Raw genomic sequence first — 27,041 nt, forward strand, 5'->3', positions numbered from 1 at the left:
CCGTCATTCGGACTCCGGATGCTCCTCCTCTCAGTGGCCTACGCATCACCAGTCTTGACAACAACCCAGCAACAACTGGCCAGAGGCTATGCCCACCTAGACCACTTTGAGGTCATGGGATCACGGAGCCAGAAATGCCTGTAGAGCAATCTGGATATGAGGGGGAAGACATTTGAACTGCGATCTGAAGGGACAAGAGGAAGGTAGCCCTGAAAGGAACATAGCGAAAATCATCCCTGGTAGAAGGAAAATAAGCGAAGATTGTGAGGCCGAAATGAAGAGTAACATCAAGGGAACTTGGTTTATGATAAAGACGGCATTTCAAGTCAGTGGGCGAAAGGACGGACTCTTCAATAAATGGCGATGAGACATTTTTTCCAAAAAGGAAATAAATAGATTTCTACCTCAAACCGTATCCAAAAATAAGGCCGAGATGGATTAAAGACCTGAAAACATTTTTCAGAAAACAAAAATAGCTTTATAATGTCAAAAAGGGGGGAATTTTTTTTTTTTTTTGACGGAGTCTCACTCTTGTTGCCCAGGCTTGAGTGCAACGGCGCTATCTCTCTTGGCTCACCGCAACCTCCGCCTCCTTGGTTCAAGCATTCTCCTGCCTCAGCTTCCTGAGTAGCTGGGATTACAGGCATGCGCCACCATGCCCGGCTAATTTTGTATTTTTGGTAGAGACGGGGGTTTCTCCATTTTGTTCAGGCTGGTCTCGAACTCTTGACCTCAGGTGATCCGCCCGCCTCGGCCTCCCAAAGTTTTGGGATTACAGGCGTGAGCCACTGCGCCTGGCTAAGAATTTCTTAAGACCGGAAAAGCACAAACCATAAGGGAAAATATTTAGATTTGACTGTATTAAAATGTATTACTTCTGTATAACAAGTTTAAAAAGATAGCATACAAAGAAGCCACAGACTAGATGATATTCCCTATATATATAACCATGGTTTATTGTTGTTGGTTTTTTGTTTTTTTTTTTTTTTTGAGACGGAGTCTCGCTATCACCCAGGCTGGAGTGCAGTGGCCGGATCTCAGCTCACTGCAAGCTCCGCCTTCCAGGTTCACGCCATTCTCCTGCCTCAGCCTCCGGAGTAGCTGGGACTACAGGCGCCCGCCACGTCGCCCGGCTAGTTTTTTGTATTTTTTAGTAGAGACGGGGTTTCACCGTGTTAGCCAGGATGGTCTCGATCTCCTGACCTCGTGATCCACCCGTCTTGGCCTCCCAAAGTGCTGGGATTACGGGCTTGAGCCACCGCGCCCGGCCTCTTGTATTTTGAGACAGGGTCTCGCTCTGACACCCAGCCTGGAGTGCAGTGGCACGATCTAGGCTCACTGCAACCTCTGCCTCTCAGGTTTAAGTGATTCTTGTGCCTCAGCCTCCCAAAGTAGCTGGCACTATAAGCCCCCGCCATCATGCTTGGCTAGTTTTTGTATTTTTAGTAGAAGCGGAGTTTCACTGTGTTGGCCAGGCTGATCTCGAACTCCTGGCCTCAAGTGATACACCCGCCTTGGCCTTCCAAAGTGCTGGGATTATAGACGTGAGTCACCGCGCCCGGTCGTAAACCATTGCTTTGATTAGTATCCAAAACAGTTCTCGGGCGGGGCACAGTGGCTCAGGCCTGTAATCCCAGCACTTTGGGAGGCCGAGGCGGGGGGATCACAAGGTCAGGAGACGGAGACCATCCTGGCTAACACGGTGAAACCCTGTGTCTACTAAAAAAAATTTTTAAAAATTAGCCAGGCATGGTGGCAGCTGCCTGTAGTTCCAGCTACTCAGGAGACTGAGGCAGGAGAATGGTGTGAACCTGGGAGGCAGAGCTTGCAGCTTGCAGTGAGCCGAGATCGCGCCACTGCACTCCAGCCTGGGCAACAGAGCAAGACTCTGTCTCAGAAAAAAAAAAAAAAAATATATATATATATATATACACACACACACACACACAGACTATATATATATAATTCTGTATTTGTTTATATATTTGTAATACAAATAATTAGGTTTAGGCCAGCATGTCTGGAATATGGTGCAAGAGAGGGGAAGAGGTGAAGATGAAATTGGAGAAGGAGCAAAGGGCCAGATCATGTAGGACAGTACAGCTCAAGGTAAGCAGTGGGGATTTGAAGTGTACTGAGTAATCATTGTTTTACTGAGTGATCAAAGCTTTAAGCGGAGGTGTAACTTCGTCTGATTTACATTCTTGCTGCCATATGAGAATAGGTGGTGAGAGGTGAGAATGAATGCCAGAAAGCTATTGTAGTACTCCCAGATGATCAAGTTAGAGGTGTATTTTGGGAGTAGAACTAACGGGCTGATGCACTGTTTGTGAGGAAAAGGAAAGAATCTGGAATGGCTAAATGGCTTCTGGTTTGAATGGCTGGCAATGATGTTTACCGAGAAAAGGAAGGCTTAGGAAAGAACAGATTGGGGAAAGAGTGAGGGAGAATCGAGAGTTCTATTTGGAACAGGTTAAGTTTGATTTTCCTATCAGACATTTAAATGGAGATGCCAGATAGGCACTTGGATGTGTGACTATGGAGCTTCAGCTGAAGATGTAGGGCCATCAGCTGTTCCACCTCTATTAGGCAAAAAGAAAAATAAATCTCTGGTGACTCCACCACATCTTCATCTAGCTTCCCTCCCACTTCTTTGCTTCCTATTAAAGAAAAACTTCTCTAAAGAGCTGGCTAGACCCTCTGTTTCTACTTACCCTCTTCTCATTCATACTTGAACTCTTCTGTCAGGTTTTATCCCCACCACTCACTGAAACAGCTCTTTTTAACACCACCACTGAGTTCTACTTTTTTGTGTGTCCAAAGGTGAATTCTCAGTCCTTGTTTATCAATCTCTTAGCGGTATTTGGCATTGTTGATAATTCCCCAACGTTTAATTTCTCTTGGATTCCAAGTCTGCACATTCTCCTGGCGTTTTTTTTGTGTGTGTGTGTGTGTGGTTTTTTTTTTTGTCTTCATTTCTTTTTTTTATTCTTTCTTTTCTTTGTGATTTCTAAGTGTCCCAGGCATAGTCCGTCAACTTCTTTTCTATCTATACTCACTGCTACACTCACCCAGTTCTAATACATGTATGTGCTTATGACAATACCACTCTAAGCCCAGGCAAGAGGAGCCCTGCCCGGGGTCCCACACTTTAGAGGGCCACACAAACCTCTCTCTCTCTTTCTTATACACACACACACACACACACAGAGTAACTATATTAAAGAACACATGGGCACCCCTATCATTTGAGATCCAGCACTCACCCTCAGCACAAGTACAATCTAATGTTTGCTTTCTTGAGGCAGGGTCTCACTCTGTCACCCATGCTGGAGTGCAGTGGTATGATCACAGCTCACTGCAGCCTCAGCCTACCTGGACTCAAGCAAGCCTCTCATGTCAGCCTCTTGAGTAGCTGAGACTACAGAAATGCAACAACAAGCCTGGCTTTTTTTCTTTTCTTTTCTTTCCTTTTCTTTTCTTTTTTTTTCTTTTCTTTTCTTTTCTTTTTTTTTTTTTTTTTTGAGACTGAGTTTCCCTCTGTCACCAGGCTGGAGTGCAGTGGGGTGATCTCTGCTCACTGCAATTTCCACCTCCTGGATGCAAAAGATTCTTCTACCTCAACCTCCCGAGTAGCTGGGATTACAGGTGCACACCACCACACCCAGATAAATATTTGCTTTATTTACCACTACTATTCAGGCTTTAGGGAACCTCTTTATCACATCTCTTGTTCCATATATTCAAAACTGAAAGGCACCAAAAGAATTGAAACCAGGGACGTGAACAGATATTTGTACATTTATGTTCACAACACTGTGATTCATAATAACCAAAAGATAAAAACGACCCAAATGTCCATGAATGAATAAACAGAATGTAACATACACACACAATGGAATGTTATTCAGCCTTAAAAAGGAAAGAAATTCATTCCTGAAAAGCAGGATAAGGAAGGAAATTCTGACATGTGCTACAACATGGATAAATCTTGAAGACATTATGCTAAGTGAAACAAGCCAGTCATAAAAAGACAAATGTATGAGTCCACTTATATGAGGTATGTAGGGTAGTCAAATTCATAGAGTCAGAAAGAATAAAGGTGGTTGCCAGGGGCTGGGGGAGAGAGAGGCTGGCAGAGTTATTGTTTAATGGATATAGAATTTCAGTTTAGGAAGACGAAAAAGTTACGGCGATGGAGGGTGATGACGTTTGCACAACAATGTGAATGTACTTAATGCCTCTGAACTATACATTTAAAAATGGATAAAATGATAAGCTTTACTTTATGCATATTTTACCACCATCAAAAAAATGAAAGGCAACTGCATTCTAATGTCTTGAAGGTTTTGGATTTTGCTACTTAAGAGAAATAGGCAGGCTGGGCGCGGTGGCTCACGCCTGTAATCCCAGCACTTTGGGAGGCCGAGATGGGTGGATCACAAGGTCAGGAGATTGAGACCACCCTGGCCAACATGGTGAAACCCCATCTCCACTAAAAATACAAAAAATTAGCTGGGCGTGGTGGCGGGCGCCTGTAGTCCCAGCTACTTGGCAGGCTGAGGCAGGAGAATCGCTTGAACCCAGGAGGCGGAGGTTGCAGTGAGCCGAGATCCCACCATTGCACTCCAGCCTGGGCGACAGAGCGAGACTCCATCTCAAAAAAAGAGAGAGAGAGAGAGAGAAAGAGAGAGAGAGAGAGAAATAGGCACTGTTTTTGAAATGCTACATAGAGAGTCATCAAGCTACAGAAACACTTAGGTAAGAGAAAACACAAATTAACTTGTCATACTCTTCCTCTTAGATAGCACAAATGCAATATTCATGCATAAACATGTATTGTTTCCTGGGAGTGGCAGATGTTCCTTTCTTTAATTGTCTCAATACACACATATGCATATACACTGATATAAAAGATGTAATATGAGTAGAGAGTGAGACTAAACATTTACAGAATCATAAATAGACAATGAATACTAGCATTGGAAATAACTATTTGTACAAAAATATTTAATAAGACTGAATTGGTTTTTTAAGTGAAATTTAAAATTCTGGCATTATTTACCTAATTTTAATTTAAAATTGTGAAAGAAAATAAATAGTCTGTCTATTTTAAGCTTCTAAAACTTGTTAGGCGCTAAGCAAGGTTGACTTTGGAGACTGAGTCACAAAGCATGACCTCTTGTTTACTGGCATTTTTGTTTGTTTGTTTTTGTTTTTGTTTTTGAGGCAAGGTCTTACTTTGTCACCCAGTCTGGAGTGCAGTGATCTCAGCTCACTGCAGCCTCAACTTCTGGGCTCAAGAGATCCTTCTGCTTCAGCCCCTCAAGTAGCTGGGATTACAGGCACACACCACCACACCAGGGTAATTTTTGCGTTTTTTATAGAGATGGGATTTCACCATGTTGCACCGGCTGGTCTCAAACTCATGGACTCAAGTGATCTGTCCACCTCGGCCTCTCAAAGTGCTGGGATCACAAGCATGAGCCACTGTGCTCGGCCGCCTTTTGTTATAGATTAACTTCCTTCCTTTTTATCTTGTTTCTTTTCTTTTTTCTTTTTTTTTTTTGAGATGGAGTCTTGCTCTGTCACCCAGGCTAGAGTACAGTGGTGCGATCTCGGCTCACTGCAAGCTCTGCCTCCCGGGTTCACGCCATTCTCCTGCCTCAGCCTCCTGAGTAACTGGGACTACAGGTGCCCACCACCACGCCCAGCTAATTTTTTGTATTTTTAGTAGAGACGGGGTTTCACCGTGTTAGCCAGAATGGTATCGATCTCCTGACCTCGTGATCCACCCACCTCAGCCTCCCAAAGTGCTGGGATTACAGGCGTGAGCCACCACCCCCAGCCGCTTATTTTCTTTTACTTGGCTCAAACAAGATGTTGCCAGAGAAAAAAGAAACCTTGACTATTACATCCTTAATGTGAAATGTGAAATATACCCTTCCCCCAAAAGAAACACCGCGTATAATCAATCAAATTGCTTTATTAGTCTTGTATGCAAAATGTTGTAATCCTGGTAAGCGTCCCCAGACTTTGCCTATTTAAGCACCCTCAAACCTCTCCATTTCAGAGCACTGACCCCATCTTTTTGGAGTCTATATCCTCTCAGATGACCACCCTCAAACTTTACACTCGAATAAACTCAATTATTTAACCATGTTGCCTGAATTTCATTATTTTTTTTTTACTTTTTATTTTTTATTTTTTGAGACGGAGTCTCGCTCTGTCGCCCGGGCTGGAGTGCAGTGGCTGGATCTCAGCTCACTGCAAGCTCCGCCTCCCGGGTTTACGCCATTCTCCTGCCTCAGCCTCCCAAGTAGCTGGGACTACAGGCGCCCGCCACCTCGCCCGGCTAGTTTTTTGTATTTTTTTAGTAGAGACGGGGTTTCACCATGTTAGCCAGGATGGTCTCGATCTCCTGACCTCGTGATCCGCCCGTCTCAGCCTCCCAAAGTGCTGGGATTACAGGCTTGAGCCACCGCGCCCGGCCTGAATTTCATTATTAAGTTTGACATTTTGGTGACTGTGAAGGGACCAGAGGTAAACCTTCACTCCAGTTACTCCTGCCATCTCACTAACAGCCAAAATCTTGGTACCAGCATGAACAACTTTTGTTCATCCACCCTCAAAGGAACTAATGGGGATCCCTGCTAAGGCTCCTCTCAGGTTGTAGTCCTCCTGGCTTTAATGAGGATTCAGACTTTATTCTAGCTATACATTCCTAACTGGAGGAGTTAGAATTAAAGCTCTGCTCCAAGATAGAAGTTTCATTTGTTATTCTCTAGAAATTCTGCTGATCATAGATTTGTGACTTTGAGTCAGGTGCAATGGTTCACACCTGTAATCTCAGCACTTTGGGAGGCCGAGGCAGGCAGATCACTTCAGGTCAGGAGTTTGAGACCAGCCTAGCCAACATGGTGAAACCCCGTTTCTACTAAAAACACAAAAATTAACTGGGTGTGGTGGCACATGCCTGTAGTGCCAGCTACTCAGGAGGTTGAGGCAGGAGAATCGCTTAAACCCAGGAGGCAGAGGTTGCAGTGAGCCAAGATCACACTACTGCACTCCAGCCTGGGTGACAGAGCAAGACTACGTCTCAAAAAAAAAAAAAAAAAAAAATTGTGACTTTCACTTTTCTGTGAGGTTAAGTTTTTGTACTGAATTACTCCTTAGAGTTTTTACAACTTTTTCTCTCATTCAAAATTTTGATAAGGTGAAAAACAGTTTATTTTTGAAAAGAGGAAGTAAATATTTGTGGCTTAAGCAAAAATGTTATATTTAAAGCTAGCCAGGTTCTGAGGCTCGGTTCAATTGACAAATTCAGATTTGCTTCTTGAGTGACCAAAATTATGAAATACTCTGTATAAGGATGAAATAACTCCTGAAGATAATAGACACTGTTTCTCCCAGCTAAAAGGCACCTTAAGCAACTAAGGTCTAGTGTGAGTATCTGAGTTAATCACTCCTGCTAAGTAACAGTCTCACAGGAAATCCCTTAAGTAGAACTTAAAGGAAACCTCGCTTAATCTGGTGAGCACACATAAAGGATTGATGACCCTGTATCTTCAGCATCCAAGTTTGTTGGTATCACTGAGATTTGTATGTGGGAAGAAGTGACTCAAGGGTGACACCTTGAGGAGTTATTTTCACAAGCAGCACACTCGATCCCAAAACAGCTTTCCGTAAGTCTTTTGGTCTTTCAAAGGAAAGCACTATGGGCAACTGTGCATCTAAAACTGAATCTTCCTCCTTAAAGAGAGTCCCACTATTAGAAACTCCAGCTGGATTTATAGTTAACACATATGACGCCTTTTCAGGTAAATATTTAGAAAATTGGTCATGAGGCCGGGCGCGGTGGCTCAAGCCTGTAATCCCAGCACTTTGGGAGGCCGAGACGGGCGGATCACGAGGTCAGGAGATCGAGACCATCCTGGCTAACATGGTGAAACCCCGTCTCTACTAAAAATACAAAAAACTAGCCGGGCGACGTGGCGGGCGCCTGTAGTCCCAGCTACTCGGGAGGCTGAGGCAGGAGAATGGCCTAAACCCGGGAGGCGGAGCTTGCAGTGAGCTGAGATCCGGCCACTGCACTCCAGCCTGGGCGGCAGAGCGAGACTCCGCCTCAAAAAAAAAAAAAAAAAAAAGAAAATTGGTCATGAATAACTCACGATGACTCCAAATTATAATGGCCCAAGTGGGGTGCCCTTGAAATGCCTAAACTAGTTTACTTATATGCTCAATTAGAATAAGCTGGCTCTAAAATAAAACAGAGCAATTGGAAAAGTTATTTTCAATGGCATTTAGAGGCTTCCAAAAGAGGTTCTGATAAAGTTCTTTCTTTACAGAAAGAAAACAAAGGATTCTCTAAAACAATTTCTGAAATAAAAAAGCTGTTGAAATTTCTCCTCCTCCCTTAACTCCTCTTTCTCTTTATCCTTCGTTATCTCAACTACTTTTTCTTTCTCCTCTCACTTCTACTCCGATTGTTCTGGCTCCGTTCTGTGAATAGCTGATGTCTGGTAGGGGAGAACCCAAGGTGAAATCTAAAGGCGTGAAGAATTCTCTGACTCTCACCTGGACCCTACTCATTTCACCAGAGAATTTGAATGGAATATTCAAGCTTATGATCCTGTTTTTTTGTTGTTGTTTGTTTTTAGTTTACACTAACTAGTTCACATATTAATATCAAAAAGTAAAGCTAAAGGCGGGGCTCAGAGGCTCATGCCTGTAATCCCAGACCTTTGCGAGGCCAAGTTGGGTGGATCACTTGAGGTCAGGAGCTCGAGACCAGCCTGACCAACATGGTGAAACCCTGTCTCTACTAAAGATACAAAAATTAGCCATGTGTGGGGTGGCACACGCCTGTAATTCCAGCGACTTGGGAGGCTGAGGCAGAGGGAGGAGAATCACTTGAACTCACTTAACTTTTTATAGAGATGGGATCTTGCTATGTTGCCTAGGCTGGTCTCAAACTCCTGGGTTCAGATGATCTTCCCACTTCAGCCTCCCAAAGTTCTGAGATTACAGGTGTAAGCTACTATGCCTGGCAATTAGTATGCCCTATACAAGTTCATGTAATGCTTCAGTTCTCCTCATGAGAAAGCCAAACAATAGAGGATAGAGATTTCTACAGGATCTAAGAGAAATGAATATCATAATCATTCCTTGACATCCAGTAGTGCCAAACTCCCATATGTTGTTTGCTACCATCTCAACTGAGAGTGAATTCTTGGCCGGGCGCGGTGGCTCAAGCCTGTAATCCCAGCACTTTGGGAGGCCGAGACGGGCGGATCACGAGGTCAGGAGATCGAGACCATCCTGGCTAACACGGTGAAACCCCGTCTCTACTAAAAAAATACAAAAAAATTAGCCGGGCGAGGTGGCGGGCGCCTGTAGTCCCAGCTGCTCGGGAGGCTGAGACAGGAGAATGGCGTAAACCCGGGAGGCGGAGCTTGCAGTGAGCTGAGATCCGGCCACAGCACTCCAGCCTGGGCGGCAGAGCGAGACTCCGTCTCAAAAAAAAAAAAAAAAAAAAGAGAGTGAATTCTTTACTGTGATAGATTTATGTAGTGTGTTTTTTAGCATTACTATTGATAATCAGTTTCTCTTCACCCTCACCTGAAAAACAGACAATACACATGGATGGTTATGCCTTAGGGATACACTGAGAATCCAGCTTATTTCTTATAAGTATTGAAAGCATATTTCTTGGGTGTTGGCTTTTTTTTTTTTTTTTTGAGACGGAGTCTCACTCTGTCACCCAAGCTGGAGTGTAGTGGCATGATCTCTGCTCACTGCAACCTCTACCTCCCAGATTCAAGCGATTCTCCTGCCTCAGCCTCCTGAGTAACTGGTATTACAGGACCCCGCCATCACACCTGGCTAATTTTTGTATTTTTAGTACAGACAGAGTTTCACCATGTTGGCCAGGCTGGTCTCGAACTCCTGACCTCAGGTAATCCGCCTGCCTCAGTCTCCTGAAGTGCTGGGACAACAGGTGTGAGCTGCCGCACCCAGCCGGATTCTAGTTTTTTTTGTTTTTTGTTTTTTGTTTTTTAACTCAGCCTTTATATACTCTTTAAAAAACAAACAAACAAACAAAAAAACGGCTGGGCACAGTATCATATGCCTGTAGTCCAGCTACTCAGGAGGCTGAGGTGGAAGGATTGCTTGAGTCCAGGAGTTCGAGGCTGCATTAAGCTTCAGTTGCACCACTGCACTCCAGTCTGAGTGACAGTGCAAGACCCTCTCTCTAAAAAACAAACGCCAGGCCAGGCACGGTGGTGCTTGCCTGTAATTCCAGCACTCTGGGAGGCCAAGGTGGGCAGATCACTTGAGACCAGAAGTTTGAGACCAGCCTGAGCAACATGGCAAACCTTGTTTCTACAAAAAATATAAAACAATTAGCCAGGCGTGATGGTGCATGCCTGTTGTCTCAGTTACTCAGGAGGCTGAAGTGGGAGGATTGTTTGAGCCCAGGAAGTCGAGGCTGCAGTGAGCCATGATTGTGCCACTGCACTCCAGCCTGGGCGACAGAACGACACACTGTTTCAAAACAAAAACAAAAACAAAACAAGCCAGACTCTCTGGAATGGACAGGCAGAAATCAGTCAACATTAAAAGGAGTCTTATATTCTACAGCCAGGAGCGTGAAAAAAAAAAAAGTAAATAAATAAAATATTTTTTTTTTTTTTTTTTTTTTTTTTTGAGGTGGAGTCTCGCTCTGTCGCCCGGACTGGAGTGCAGTGGCCGGATCTCAGCTCACTGCAAGCTCCGCCTCCCGGGTCTACGCCATTCTCCTGTCTCAGCCTCCCGAGTAGCTGGGACTACAGGCGCCCGCCACCTCGCCCGGCTAGTTTTTGTATTTTTAGTAGAGACGGGGTTTCACCGTGTTAGCCAGGATGGTCTCGATCTCCTGACCTCGTGATCCGCCCGTCTCGGCCTCCCAAAGTGCTGGGATTACAGGCTTGAGCCACCGCGCCCGGCCTAAATAAAATATTAATAAATAAAAGGTCTTATAGGTGCCTGCGCCCCTTAGGCTATGCAAATTATAGTATTCCATATTCCATTTACATTGCTTGTACATAAAAATCAAGGAAATGTCCTAAGCATTCTGACCTGAAAACATGGGGGATTAAAATAGAGCTAGTTTTAAGCTACCATAGTTAGCACTTGGATTTAGTGGCTAGATGATTGCCATCCTGCATGAAAGTGATAACAGAGACCATCTTGCTAGTAAAAGCAACTGAAGAAATAATGAAGGGCTCTCCCCTCACTATCTTCATTCCACATTCTGTGGAAGCATTTCTAATTTCACACCATACTCAGCATTATTCAGTTAGCAAGCTGACCCCTTATGAAGTTCTATTTCTTTCTGCACCTCATATTACACTCTCTAAGGGCAATAATCTAAAAACCTTCTACTGTTCTGCCTCTACTTTCAGATGAAATGCCATGACTTTAACTGATCAACTTCTCTCTCCTAGCATGAACCTGCAAGAAACTTCCCTTACTGATGTTGTTGTTGGATTTACAGATGGATATTACTTGGCGGGTGAGTCTGGAACTTATCATACAGGTTGTGCTATCATATCTGTAGCTGAAGAAATAGAAAGTGCTTATCTTTCTTTTTTTTTTTTTTTTTTTTTTTTTGAGACGGAGTCTCGCTCTGTCACCCAAGCTGGAGTGCACTGGCCAGATCTCAGCTCACTGCAAGCTCCGCCTCCTGGGTTCACGCCATTCTCCTGCCTCAGCCTCCCGAGTAGCTGGGACTACAGGCGCCCGCCACCTCGCCCGGCTAGTTTTTTTGTATTTTTAGTAGAGACGGGGTTTCACCGTGTTAGCCAGGATGGTCTCGATCTCCTGACCTTGTGATCCGCCCGCCTCGGCCTCCCAAAGTGCTGGGATTACAGGCTTGAGCCACCGCGCCCGGCCGAAAGCTGCTAATGCACAGATAACAGATAGCCTTTGGAGTAGCTCATGACTTTGAAATTCTACAAAGAGGGTTCTTAGCCTCTCCTGGTCGGTCCATAAAAATGGGCACCCTGTGTTGCAGTTATTAAAAGCCATATTATTACCCAGATCACTAGCTATTATTAAATTCCCAGGTCACTCCAAATCAGATACTCCAAAAAAAAAAAATCAACTAGTTAATAAAGCAGCAAAGAGGACTGCTTACAGACATCTAGGCAAGAAAGACAATCTATATTAACTTTTAAAGAAGTCCCTGAATTTGACATAAAATTAACTCAATCCAGAGCTTCCCAATAAAAAAAACTGGGAAACAAAGGAGGAAACGTACTCCCCCAAACATGAACTATAGTATGGACCAAACAACTTGCCTGTACATCCTACTGAATCATAGTTATCATTTTTGACCTATGTTCATGATTTAACTAGCTAGAATCCTGATAAGATAGGTGCTGGGGACAATGATGTTATTGGAAACCTTCTCTGACTACAGCTCATAAGGTATACAGTTGCTGCCATATCTGCCCAAAATATAATCCAGGGAAACCTTTATATAGTTCTCATGGATATTTTTCTTTACCTGAAGTCCTCCTTCCAGGTATGGTAATTAGATTTTATTCGGTTACTCCCATCACAAGGATACAAGTATGTGCTAATTTGGTTTGTATGTTTTCTTACTAGGTAGAAGCATTTTCATGTGGAAGAGCAACAACCTTAGCAGTAAGTAAAATGCTCCTGGAAAACATTATTCCAACTTAAGGAGTCCCTCTAGAACCTGATAGCGACAGAGGTACTCATTTCACTGGATACATTATTCAGTCAATATGTAAGATCTGGCCAATTCTTCAACATTTCCCTTGTGCATATTACCCTCAGTCATCTGGGTTACTAAAACACACAAATGAAATAATCAAAACTCAATCAGCAAAATTAACCAAGTCTTTTAAAATTTATTGGACAAAAGCTTTTCCATTGGTTTTGCTTAAGCTAACCTAAGATCCACTCCTTTTTGTAAACATCAGTTATCTCCAATTGAGATAATAACAGGTACACCTATAAAACTATCCCCAGGAGGCTGGGCACAGTGGCTCACGCCTGTAATCCCAGTACTTTGGGAGGCCGAGGCGGGCAGATCATGAGGTCAGGAGATCGAGACCATCCTAATATGGTGAAACTCCATCTCTACTAAAAATACAAAAAAATTAGCCAGGCATGGTGGTGGGTGCCTGTAGTCCCAGCTACTTGGGAGGCTGAGGCAGGAGAATGGCATGAACCCAGGAGGTGGAGCTTGCAGTGAGCTGAGATTGTGCCACTGCACTCCAGCCTGGGCGACAGAGCGAGACTCCATCTCAAAAAACAAAACAAAACAAAACAAAAACAAAAACAACTACCCCCAGGAAATTATGAATCCATAATGCTAAAAAGAGACACGTTACATTACTGCAGTGGCCTTATGAGACAACTAAAAATTGCAAATTGGTAAAAGATTCTTTTTATATTGAACTCCCAGTAAATGAAGTACATAAAACCCATGGACTTCAGCCAGGAGATTTTGTCTATTGGAAACATTATCTTCTAAAGGATTCCTTTCAACTGAAATGAAAAGTCTCTGTCAGGTATTTCTTACTAACCTTGTGCTATAAAATTAGAAGGCATGAACTCATGGATTCACATTTCTCATCGAATGGCCTGTTTTACTGAAAGGTGATCTTTGACTTGTCAAGTTTACACCAGGCTGAGAAAAAGACAACATCTGAGGTAGACAGCTCTTCCAAGATTCCAGACCAGAACTGTATCTAAATGAATGCTTAGGCCTATCTACTAGTGACCATTGTCACCATTGCTTCAATAATCTGGTTAATCATTATTTATTTATTTATTTATTTTATTTTTTGAGATGGAGTCTCAAGCTCTCTCCCAGTCTGGAGTGCAGTGGCACCATCTCGGCTCACTGCAAGCTCTGCCTCCTGGGTTCACACCATTCTCCTGCCTCAGCCTCCTGAGTAGCTGGGACTACAGGCACCTGCCACCACGTCTGGCTAATTTTTTGTATTTTTAGTAGAGATGGGTTTCACCGTGTTAGCCAGGATGATCTCGTTCTCCTGACCTCGTGATCCACCCGCCTTGGCCTCTCAAAATGCTGGGATTACAGGCGTGAGCCACTGCACCCAGCCAATCATTATTATTTTACGTGACAAAGAAAATTTCTTCCCTTGTTCATTCTACTCTGTTGAGATAAGTATTGTTTCAGGACTTTAGAGGGTAGTTTGGTTAGGAAGAATGAATTTTATTTTTTTCCTTATGGTTGTTTCTTTTTCTCTCTGCATGGAATGGTATGATAACCTTTGATTAAACTATCCCAGATTATTGTTACTGAAGGAAACCTGTCTGGCTGTTGGATCTGCCATATGATTACAAGATCTATTCATGACCAACATATGCCATTAGTACTATCCGTCACTTATTTTTCGGATGTCCCTAATGCCATTACATATTTAGACTGATTTCTTTCTAGGCTAACTTTCCCAGTTCATGATACTTCAGTTTCTATATCTTGTCAAATACTATTTACTATCTTATCTACTTGGAAAGAATTTGGTACTGGCTCTCCTTGTTCCATTCTACATTGGATTAAGAAATGCATTACAGGCTGGGCATGGTGGCTCATGCCTGTAATCCCAGCACTTTGGGAGGCCGAGGTGGGTGGATCACCAGAGGTCAGGAGTTCGAGACCAGCCTGGCCAACATGGTGAAACCCCATCTCTACTAAAAATACAAAAATTAGACAGGCATGGTGGCCTGTGCCTGTAATCCCAGCTATCTAGGAGGATGAGGTACAAGAATCGCTGGAACCCAAGAGACAGAGGTTGCAGTAAGTCGAGATGGTGCCATTGCACTCCAGCCTGAGCGAGACTCCGTCTCAAAAAAAAAAATCCTGGTCTGCCAGTATCTCCCTCTTATTTCATGTCATGCAATGAGTTCTGGCAAATATATAAAAAGGGAAATCTCTGGTTTGACTTGCTGCTCTCTACTCTTTCTGTTAATGAGGCTTTTAACAAATATACCCTGAGGGCCATCACACTCCAGCCTGGGGGACAAGAGCAAGACTTCGTCTCAAAAACAACAACAACAACAAAAAATACACCCTGAAGGGAATTACTTACGCTCCCTCAGGTTATGTGTTTGTATGTGGCATCAAGACTGATTTGCCTAAACAAGGTAGTTTGGTTGAGCATACCGTGGCCTCAATAGTTGGCAAAGAAAGGACATACGCTCATTAGGTTATTTTGTTACTCTTTTATCGTTACATAAAAATATGAAGGAGCCAAGCATGGTGACTGAAGGGGTGGCCTGCACCTCCACACCTGTGGGCGTTTCTCGAGACTTGAGAAAAGAAATGAGACACAGAGACAAAGTATAGAGAAAGAAAAAAGTGGGCGCAGGGGACTGCCGCTCAGCATACAGAGGACCCACGCCGGCACAGTCTCTGAGTTCCCTCAGTATTTATTGATCATTATCTTTACCATCTTAGAAAAAGGGAAGTGGCCGGATAATAGGATCATCATAGGGAGAAGGTCAGCAGTAAGACATATAAGTAAAGATCTCTGTGACATAAGTTTAAGGAAAAGTGCTGTGCCTTGATATGCTTATGTAAACATCTCCATAAACCTTTTTAGTGCATAAAGAGCAGCATTGCCCTAGCACGTCCCACCTTCAGCCCTAAGGCGGTTTTCTCCTTTCTCAGCAAACAGAATATGCAATCGGGTTTTACACCGAGATGTTCCATTGCCCAGGGACGGGCAGGAGACAGATGCTTTTCTCTATCTCAACTGCCAAGAGGACTTCTTTCCTCTTATACTAATCCTCCTCAGCACAGACCCTTCCCGGTGTCAGGTTGGGGATGATCAGGTCTTTCCCTTCCCACGAGGCCATATTTCAGACTATCACATGGGGAGAAACCTTGGACAATACCTAGCTTTCCTAGGCAGAGGTCCCTGCGACCTTTGGCAGTGTACATGTCCCTGGGTACTTGAGATTAAGAGAATGGTGATGACTCTTCACAAGCATACTGCCTTCAGGCACTTGTTTAACAAAGCACACCCTGCATGGCCCAAAATCCGTTAAACCTTGAGTCACCACAGCACATGTCTCTTGCAAGGACAAGGTTGGGGGTAGGGTCACAGATTAACAGTATCTCAAATACAGAACAAAATGGAGTCTCTTATGTCTATTTCTTTCCGTATAGACACAGTAACAATCTGATCTTTCTTTTCCCCACAGTGACTCATGCCTGTAATCCTAGCACTTTGGAAAGCTGGGGTGGGAGGATCACTTGATGTCAGGAGTTCAAGACCAGCCTGGGCAATATGTAGGGACCCCCATATATATGGACCCCCCTTTCTCTATTACAGAGATAAGAGGACTATGTTAGCAGAATATTAAAATAATTTAGGTCGGCCGGGCGCGGTGGCTCAAGCCTGTAATCCTAGCACTTTGGGAGGCCGAGACGGGTGGATCACGCGGTCAGGAGATCGAGACCATCCTGGCTTACACGGTGAAACCCCGTCTGTACTAAAAAAAAAACAAAAAAACTAGCCGGGCGATGTGGCGGGCGCCTGTAGTCCCAGCTACTCGGGAGGCTGAGGCAGGAGAATGGTGTAAACCCGGGAGGCGGAGCTTGCAGTTAGCTGAGATCCGGCCACTGCACTCCAGCCTGGGCGTCAGAGCGAGACTCCGTCTCAAAAATAAAAAATAAAAAAAATTAATTAATTAATTAATTAAATAATTTAGGTCAAAGCATTTTGGGAATACTAATCCTGAGTGCTGGGAGAGATGAATAAAAACCTATCAGCTCATATTGGTCAGATAGCTGGAGACAATGCGAGAAGCATTGCAGCTCACCAAAAATGTTTGACCTCCTTAACCCAGGTAATACTAGATAACAGAATTGCCTTTGACTATTTATTGGCTGAAAAAGGAGGAGTCTGTGCAGTAGCACACATCATTTGTCGTATCTATGTTAATACCTCTAGAGAAGTGCAGACTCAATTTAAAAGAATAACTTGGTTGGGTGTGGTGGCTCACGCCTGTAATCCTAGCACTTTGGGAGGCCAAGGCAAGTACATCACTTGAGGTCAGGAGTTTGAGACCAGCCTGGCCAACATGGTGAAACCCTATCTCTACTAAAACTACACAAATTAGCTGGGTGTGGTGGTGGGCGCCTGTAATCCCAGCTACTCAGCTGGGATTACAGGCTGAGACAGGAGAATCACTTGAGCCTGGGAGGCGGAGGTTGTAGTGAGCCAAGATTGCACCATAGCACTCCAACCTGGGCAACAGAGCAAGACTCCATAAAAAAAAAAAAAAAAAAAAAAAGGCCAGGCATGGTGGTTGAAACCGGTAGGCAGATGTTGCAGTGAGTCAAGATTGCACCACTGCACTCCAGCCTAGGGGACAGAGCGAGACTATATCTCAAAAATAAATAAATAAGTAAATAAATAAATAAATAAATCTCAAAAGACAAATGGTTATAAGATGTTAGAAAATGGATTCTCTAGGCCAGGCATGGTGTGGCTCACTCCTGTAATCCCAGCACTTTGGGAGGCCAAGGTAGGTGGATCACCTGAGGCCAGGAGTTTGAGACCAGTCTGGTCAAAGTGGTGAGACCCCATCTCTACTAAAAATGCAGAAATTAGCTGGTCATGGTGGCATACCCCTGTAGTCCCACCTACTCAGGAGGCTGAGGCAGGAGAATCACTTGAACCCGGGAGGTGAAGGTTGCAGTGAGCCAAGAAAGAAAGAAAGAAAGAGAGAGAGAGAGAGAGAGGGAGAGAAAGAGAGAGAGAGAGAGAGAGAGAGAGAGAGAGAGAGAGAGAGAGAGAAAGAAAGAAAGAAAGAAAGAAAGAAAGAAAAGAAATTGGATTCTCTAAATGACTTATTTAGTTGGTTACCCTGAGGGGTAAGTTCATTTTTTCATTCTGGTCTTCAAGTAATTGTTATCATAATCATAAGTATAGTTACCATTTTCCTAGTTATCAAATTACTCATGATTCATGTTACAGTTTGCTTGTGATCAATGACCAAAACTAGAATAATAATTGTATAAAAATTTGCCATAATTGAAAACAAGTCATACGACTAGAATCAGACTGCTAAGTTATACTTTCTTCCTGTTTCTTTATAATTAGGCTTTAGCTTATTTCAGCTTATGAATTAAACATTTCCCCTCTCTGTGGGATATGACTCTCCAGGAATGAGACTTCCTAGTGATGTGAGATATAACTACTCTCTAACAAATGCTTCGTCTGTAATGCTTTCTTTGAAGATCTTGAAGGAAAGGGGAAAGTGTGAAAGGAAATGAATAGTCTGTCTATTTGGGGCTTCTAAAAGCTTCGGTTTTGTGAAAGATTGACTTTGGAGACCGAGTCATGGAGCATGACTTCTTAATCTTGACTTTTTGTCATAGATTAATTTCCTTTCTTATTTTCTTGTACCTGACTCAGGTGGTACCTGCGATATAAGACTTCTTGGCCGGGCGCGGTGGCTCAAGCCTGTAATCCCAGCACTTTGGGAGGCCGAGACGGGTGGATCGTGAGGTCAGGAGATCAAGACCATCCTGGCCGACACGGTGAAACCCTGTCTCTACTAAAAAGTACAAAAAACTAGCCGAGTGAGGTGGTGGGCGCCTGTAGTCCCAGCTACTCGGAGGTTGAGGCAGGAGAATGGCATAAACCTGGGAGGCGGAGCTTGCAGTGAGCCAAGATGTCGCCACTGCACTCCACCCTCGGTGACAGAGCGAGACTCTGTCTCAAAAAAAAAAAAAAAAAAGACTTCTTGACTGAATCTATGTAAGACTCCTTGACTGAGTCTTGACTAACATATAAGACTCCTTAGGCTGGGCGTGGTGGCTTACGCCTGTAATCCCAGCACTTTGGGAGGCTGAGGTGGGCAGATCGTGAGGTCTGGAGATCAAGACCATCCTGGCTAACACGGTGAAACCATCTCTATTAAAAACACAAAAAGTTAGCTGGGCATGGTGGTGGGCCCCTGTAATCCCAGCTACTTGGGAGGCTGAGGCAGGAGAATGGCGTGAACCTGGGAGGCGGAGCTTGCAGTGAGCTGGGATTGCTCCACTGCACTCCAGCCTGGGCGACAGAGCAAGACTCTGCCTCCTCCCCTAAAAAAAGACTCCTTGAGGCCAGGCACATTGGCTCATGCCTGTAATCACAGCACTTTGGGAAGCCAAGGTGGGTGGATTGCTTGAGGCTAAGAGTTCGAAACCAGCCTGGTCAATATGGCATAACTCTGTCTCTACTAGAAATACAAAAATCAGCCAGGCATGGTGGCACATATCTATAATCCCAGCTACTCGTTCAAGAATTACTTGAACCTGGGAGGTGGAGGTTGCAGTGAGCCAAGATCATGCTGCTACACTCCAGTCTGGGTAACAGACTTAAAAAAAAAAAAAGAAAAAGAAAACAAACTCCTTGATTATTACATATTACATCTATAATGTGGAATGTTAAAACTACACTGCCCAAAAAATAAATATTAGAGAACCAACAGGTTCTTATCCCTGCTGTGCAGTGACATATCTATTACACCGAGACAGCAGGGTTTGCAGCAGAGAAATAGTTTAATGATCACAGATGCCAAGTGAAGAGATGGGAGAAGATCCTCAAATCCACCTCCCTGAGGAGTTCTGGGCTGAGGATTTAAGGGAATCATGGAGGGCAAGGGACTGAAAATTGGGGTCATTGATTGGTCAGGGTAAAGGGAGAATGAGGTCATCAGGATGTGGAAACTACATTTTTTGGTGAGTCAGCTTCTTTTGAGGTCCTTCAGACCAGCTGAGTGAGTAGTTTTCTCAGTATGCAGGACCTGAATATCTCAAAGGGAGAACTTAGCATTTCATATTTTCAAGTTGTTAGCTATAGAACAGTTAAGGAGAACTATAATCTTGTAACAAGGTCTACATGATTCTAAGACATTAGGCACAAAACGACAACGAGGAAGCAGCTCAGAGAACAAGCTAACCTAATGACTAATGTTGAATGTGCTGCAAGCTGGATTTATTTTTGTTTCTCCCCCTCCCTTCTTCTCTGATTAATTTTATAATGTTTATAGGGGTGGTTTCAGAAACACTGCCTATCAAATTGCTGTAACTGTGCAATAACCTTGTATGGAAAATATTGAAATCCTACTAAGCCGGGTGCGGTGGCTCAAGCCTGTAATCCCAGCACTTTGGGAGGCCAAGACGGGCGGATCACGAGGTCAGGAGATCGAGACCATCCTGGCTAACACGGTGAAACCCCGTCTCTACTAAAAAAAATACAAAACACTAGCTGGGCGAGGTAGAGGGTGCCTGTAGTCCCAGCTACTCGGGAGGCTGAGGCAGGAGAATGGCGTAAACCCGGGAGGCGGAGCTTGCAGTGAGTCGAGATCTGGCCACTGCACTCCAGCCTGGGCGACAGAGCGAGACTCCATCTCAAAAAAAAAGAAAAAAAAAAGAAATCCTACTAAGCTTCCCCAGAACTTGACACTGTAAACAACACTCAAACCTCTCCACTTCAGAGCACTGACTCCATCTTTATGGAGTCTGTATCCTCCCAGGTGACTGTCCTTAAACTTTGTGCTTTAATGAACTCAATATGTAATCATATAGCCTGCATCTTGATATTAAGATTGACAACATTTTGATATTTTTGTATTTTGCCTTTTATTTTTATTATTTGTTTTGTTTTGTGAGATGAAGTCTCTCTTTGTTGCCCAGGCTAGATTGCAGTGGCACGATCTCGGCTCACTGCAACCTGTCTCTCCGCTTCAAGCGATTCTCCTGCCTCAGCTTCCTGAGTAGCTGGAATTACAGGCACACACCACCATGCCTAACTAATTTTTGTATTTTTGGTAGAAACAGGGTTTTACCATGTTGGCCAGGCTGGTCTCCAACTCCTGATATCAAGCGATCCACCCACCTTGGCCTCCCAAAGTGCTGGGATTACAGGTGTGAGTCACTGTGCCCAGCCTGTTTATTTTTTGAGAGAGTTTTACCCTGCCACTCAGGCTGGAATGCAGTGGCCCAATCATGACTCACTGCAGGCTTGAATTTGCGGGCTGAAGCGACCTTCCCACTTCAGCCTCCTGAATAGCTGGGACCACAGGTGCATGCCACTATACACAGTTAATTTTTTTTATTTTCCATAGAGACAGGGTCTCTCTGTGTTGCTCACACTGGTCTAGAACTCCTGGCTTCAAGTGATTCTCCTGCTTCAACCTCCCAAAGTGCTGGGATTATAGGCATGAGCCGCCATGCCTGGCCTTGAAAAAATTTTTATTATATCAATATAATTAGTGATTTTGCTAGGGTAAGAAAAAAATTGTATAAAAAATACAATAATGTAGAGCTGGGCGCGGTGGTTCACGCCTGTAATCCCAGCACTTTGAGAGGCCAAGGTGGGTGGATCACAAGGTCAGGAGTTCAAGACCAGCCTGGCCAAGATGGTGAAACCTCGTCTCTACTAAAAACTACAAAAATTAGTCGGGCATGGTGGTGGGCACCTGTAATCCCAGCTACTCGGGAGGCTGAGGCAGGAGAATCGCTTGAACCCAGGTGACAGAGGTTGCAGTGACCCAAGATGGCACCACTGCACTCCAGCCTGGGTGAGAGAGCAACACTCCATCTCAAAAAAAAAAAAAAAAAAAGGAAAAGAAAAATACAGTAATGTATTAATTATGTATTTTTTTTTTTCCATGGAGTCTCACTGTGTCACCCAGGCAGGAGTGTAGTGGAGCGATCTCAGCTCACTGTAAGTTCCGCCTCCTGGGTTCATGCCATTCTCCTGCCTCAGCCTCCCGTGCAGCTGTGACTACAGGCGTCAACCACTACACTCGGCTAATTTTTTGTATTTTTAGTAGAGATGGGGTTTAACCCTGTTGGCCAGGATGGTCTTGATCTCTTGAACTTGTGATCCGCCCACCTTGGCCTCCCAAGGTGCTGGGATTGCAGGCGTGAGCCACTGTGCCTGGCTGTATTTTTAAATTTATCTAAACATCTCCGGCCCATCGATAAAATACCCAGACGTGTACAATAATAATTAACTTCAGTCATCTTTGATATTTTCTTTCTTTCTTTCTTTTTTGAGATGGAGTTTCACTCTTGTTGCCCAGGCTGGAGTCCAATGGCACAATCTCAGCTCACTGCAACCTCCTCCTCCCAGGTTCAAGCGATTCTCCTGCCTCAGCCTCCCAAGTAGCTGGGATTACAGGCATGCGCCACCATGCCTGGCTAATTTTGTATTTTTAGTAGAAATGGGGTTTCTCCATGTTGGTCAGGCTGACCTCAAACTCCTGACCTCAGGTAATCGACCCATCTTGGCCTCCCAGAATGCTGGGATTACAAGCATGAGCCACCGCGCCCAGCTTCTTTGATATTTTCAAACAGTCATAAAAATCACAGCTATTCAATATTTTAATAATTGTATTGTTGTGAAGTTTGTGTGTTTTTTTTTTCAAGGAGAAAGATAGAAGATATTTTACTTAATAGTACATTGTTAGCTTGGTTATAACTTCTAAATATTTAGACATAGTTTATGTAAGCCTCCAGTTGTGCTCTTGTTCCTAGGACCTACAAATAACGAGAATGGGCCTATTTAGCTATCACCACTGCCCTGCAATTCAGACTCTGCCTGCTATTTCCTTGTGGATCTCTATTAGGCATCTCACATAAAACATGTCCGAACTGCCCGTCTCCAAGGAGGGGACACCACTATTGCCATTCGTTTGTTTAGGCAAAACACTTTGGAGTTGTACACAATGCGATTCTTTCTTTCACATTCCATATCCAGTCCAGGCTCTATGACTGAAAATATATTCCCAAACTGACCCTTTTTTTCACCTCCTCCAGCTATACCACCCTATTTTTATTCACTAATACCTCCCATCTAAACATACGGAGTAACCTTTTTAGAGGACTAGCTATTTCTATTCTGGCCCTCCTGAAGTCAATCATCCACACAATAGCTACATTAATCCTTTTATGGGATGAAGAAAAGATTATTCTTTTTCTTTTCTTTTTTGAGACAGAGTCTTGCTCTGTCGCCCAGGCTGGAGTGCAGTGGCACAATCTCAGCTCACTGCAACCTCCGCCTCCCGGGCCAACGGTCTGCAACCTCAAAACAGAAAGAAGGAGGAGGGTCCAGGATCAGGCCAACACTGAGATGTCAGAGGAATAGGATCCAGCCATCAAAGAATGTTCAGAACTCACTGAACAGACAGAGGGAAAACCAAGAGTGTGATATTCCTCAAGACAAAAGAAGAAAGTGGCAGGAAGAAGCTGAATGATCAGCTGTATAGGCTGCTGACAAGAGTTTGGGTGAGGACACACAAATGACCATTTGATATTACACCATGACTATTGGTTGGTAACCTCAACTAGAGAAGTTTCTGTATAGCCGGGCGAGGTGGCGGGCGCCTGTAGTCCCAGCTACTCGGGAGGCTGAGGCAGGAGAATGGCGTAAACCCGGGAGGTGGAGCTTGCAGTGAGCTGAGATCCGGCCACTGCACTCCAACCTGGGTGACAGAGCGAGACTCCGTCTCAAAAAAAAAAAAAACAAAACAGAAGTTTCTGTAGATCTCTGGTATGGAATCCCGTTTGGAGAACATTGGAGAATTAATGTGAGATATGAATGTAAAAAGGGCAGGGCAGTTACCCTCTTGAGAAGTTTTTCTGAGAAAGAGGAGAATAAAAATGGGGCTGTGCTATAAGGGGATATGAGGTTTTGGAAGGAATTCTTTTTTTTTTTTTTTTTTTGAGACGGAGTCTCGCTCTGCCGCCCAGGCTAGAGTGCAGTGGCTGGATCTCAGCTCACTGCAAGCTCCGCCTCCCGGGTTTACGCCATTCTCCTGCCTCAGCCTCCCGAGTAGCTGGGACTACAGGCGCCCGCCACCTCGCCCGGCTAGTTTTTTGTATTTTTTAGTAGAGACGGGGTTTCACCGTGTTAGCCAGGAGGGTCTCGATCTCCTGACCTCGTGATCCACCCGTCTCGGCCTCCCAAAGTGCTGGGATTACAGGCTTGAGCCACCGCGCCCGGCCTAGGAATTCTTAAAGATAGGTTTATTAGTATGTTCTCATGCCTATAATGAAGACATAACCGAGACTGGGTAATTTACAAAGGAAAGAGGTTTAATTGACTCATAGTTCCACACGGCTGGGGAAGCCTCACAATCAGAGCCGAAAGCGAACAAGAAATAAAGTTGCGTCTTACACGGTGGCAGGCAGAAAGCTTGTCAGGGGAACCCCCTTTATAAAACCATCAGATCCTGTGAGACTTATTCGCTATTATGAGAGCAGCATGGGAAAGATCTGCCCCCCATGATTCAGTTATCTCCCACAGGGTACCTCCCACAACGCGTGGGAATTACATTTCAAGATGAGATTTGTGTGAGGACACATAGCCAAAGCATTTCAACAGGAGATTCTAGAGCAAGGTTGTATGGGTATGGAAATGATACAGGAAAATAGGAGAAAATAGAATGTAGAAAACAGGGTGGGGGGACTGCAGGAGAAAAGTCCTTGAGAAGGCAAGAGGGGATGGCATCCAGATTACAAGAAGTTTGATCTGCAATAGAAATTAGATATGTATTTTTGTTTCAAAAGGAGGGAATCTAGAGAGTATGGGTACAGATGCAAGTAGGTGTATAGATGTGGCAGTGGGAGATTTGGGAGTCTTTGCCTGGGTGCTTCTTTTTTCTCCATGACTTATGACATAAAGCTGAGGTGGTAGAGAAAGGCAATGTTGGGCTTTTGAGGAGACAATAAAAACCTTGTTAAAGTTGTTTTAGAGTGAGAAAAAGAAGAATGCATACTAGATGCTCACAGGAAGATTGCAGGACAGTGTCGAGTGGCATCATTCATTTACAGAACAAATATTCATTGAAAGTCTACCATGTTTCAGGTACTGTCCTAGAGGCTAAAAATACATCATGAAAAAACAAGTCCGGGGTTTTATGTTCTTTTTTCCCCCAGAAGTTATAATACAGTTAATTTATTCGCAACTTTCTTTATTATATTCCAGTTCTATGAACACTCCCAGGTCCTCTCCCTGCCCCCTAACCACCACCACCGGCTTGAGTGAACCTGGATATTTCTCAATACATCATCAGTAAGACACAAATGGCGAGTTAGAATGGTTACATTTTTAAGATCCATCTATTTAGATTCATGAAACATTGTGGACACCTACTATGGTCAAGGTAATTTTTTCTCAGTATAGGTAAAACCCAGAGGGCTATAGAGTCAAGTTTGTCAGCTTTGGATTCCAGCTCCAACTCTTACTTGTTGCGTGCCTTTAGATCATTTAATTTCGTTGAGCCTTAGGTTCCTCATCTTAAGATGGACATTGTAACAGCCTGTGTCTCATAGTTCTCATAGTTGTGAGTCCTAATGAGATTTATCCAGAGAGCCGAGAACAAGAACGAGGCTAGATGCATAGTAAGCACTTGATGTTACTAGTATCACTCCTATAAGGTTCAGCTTCAGAGGATAACTTTAGTTTCCTTTACTGTAGTCCCTCCACACCTACTGACTGTGGATGCCATCTCTTTCCACAACTTTGTCCTGTGAGTGACAAAATGATCAAGAGGACAGACCCATATTGTGGATCATCAAAGGAGCCGATCAATTAGGCTAGAATTTCTGATTTGCAAATTCAATAACTTGATTCTATCATTTCACCTAGGTTTTGATTAAGTCACAAGAGCTCAAATTACTAATTTACCTTAAGAAATATAATGGTATCTCTATAGAAAAGTCAGCTTAGCCGGGCGCGGTGGCTCAAGCCTGTAATCCCAGCACTTTGGGAGGCTGAGACGGGCGGATCACGAGGTCAGGAGATCGAGACCATCCTGGCTAACACGGTGAAACCCTGTCTCTACTAAAAATACAAAAAACTAGCCGGGTGAGGTGGCGGGCGCCTGTAGTCCCAGCTACTCCGAAGGCTGAGGCAGGAGAATGGCGTAAACCCGGGAGGTGGAGCTTGCAGTGAGCTGAGATCAGGCCACTGCACTCCAGCCCGGGCGACAGAGCAGGACTCCGTCTCAAAAAAAAAAAAAAGAAAAGTCAGCTTGGGAAACAAAATTAACACCAGAAGTTTGTTTAGGGAAGGTACAATTGGTGTAAAGGGAATGAGAAGATCTTAAATCACCATTGTTCCAACACCCTAGCTTCTCCCACGGTTATTTTTTATCTTTTCTTTCTCTACCCCCCAAATCTAATCAGATTAGATTCTAAGTCCTATTAATTTGTGCTCAGGAAACTTTCTTCCATCTTTTCTCTTACCCATTTCTACTTCTCCATGCCTGGGGAATGAGAGTATATAGATAACAAAAAATAATATCCTTTAAAGGTCTTCAAATGAGAAGCATTTGTAGAGTGAGAGTGGCTGCCAGGTGAGGAGGAGAGGATGTGCTTCAGAAGCTGATTTTGATTATTATTTCCTATGGCTGGACTTGCTGCCATCACCTCACTGGGACCCTGGGAACATTTTGTTCCTTTCCCAGGGGCTCAGCTTTCCCTTCTGGGAGGCTTTGTTGCTGCATTTTGATGAAGGGTTAGGGGCCCAAAGGTATAGAACCCCCAAAGGAGATGGGAATCCAAAAATCTCACAGATGCTATTTCAGACATTCCCCTCCTGCCAAAGTCTCTCTGGAGAATTCTTTTTTCCTCTGCCCCTTGGGAGATTTTATATTTGTTTATATTTGTTGGATTTAAGGGAGGAACAGTTCCTTCATTGTACCACCACCCTTAGACATGCCCTACTTTGCTCTTGCTTGGATGATTGCAAGGGCTTCCCAACAGGTATTCCTGCTTCTAGTTCATCCCCTTACTCCCCGAGATTCACCTTCCTAAATTTGACTCCATTGTTTAAGATTGTTCAGTCCCTTCTTGCTTCTAATAGAATCGAAATCTTCAGCCTGCCTATTAGGTTCTACCACCTGGCCTTATCACCTGCTATTCTTAAGAGCACCAGAGGCCGGGCGCGGTGGCTCAAGCCTGTAATCCCAGCACTTTG

General features: G+C 44.1%; 1 long non-coding RNA gene across 1 annotated transcript; it reads left to right on the forward strand.

The window, feature by feature from the left end:
- The first annotated feature begins 27 nt into the window (after positions 1-27).
- Positions 28-25,718, forward strand: LOC117092802. The gene is made up of 5 exons (XR_004440920.1): positions 28-325; positions 2,005-2,109; positions 11,490-11,557; positions 12,655-12,763; positions 25,047-25,718. It is a non-coding gene; the product is annotated as an uncharacterized LOC117092802 (long non-coding RNA).
- Positions 25,719-27,041: the final 1,323 nt, after the last annotated feature.

The sequence above is a fragment of the Trachypithecus francoisi genome, unplaced genomic scaffold, assembly GCF_009764315.1.
Source record: "Trachypithecus francoisi isolate TF-2019V2 unplaced genomic scaffold, Tfra_2.0 Lachesis_group12, whole genome shotgun sequence".
Taxonomy (NCBI): domain Eukaryota; kingdom Metazoa; phylum Chordata; class Mammalia; order Primates; family Cercopithecidae; genus Trachypithecus; species Trachypithecus francoisi.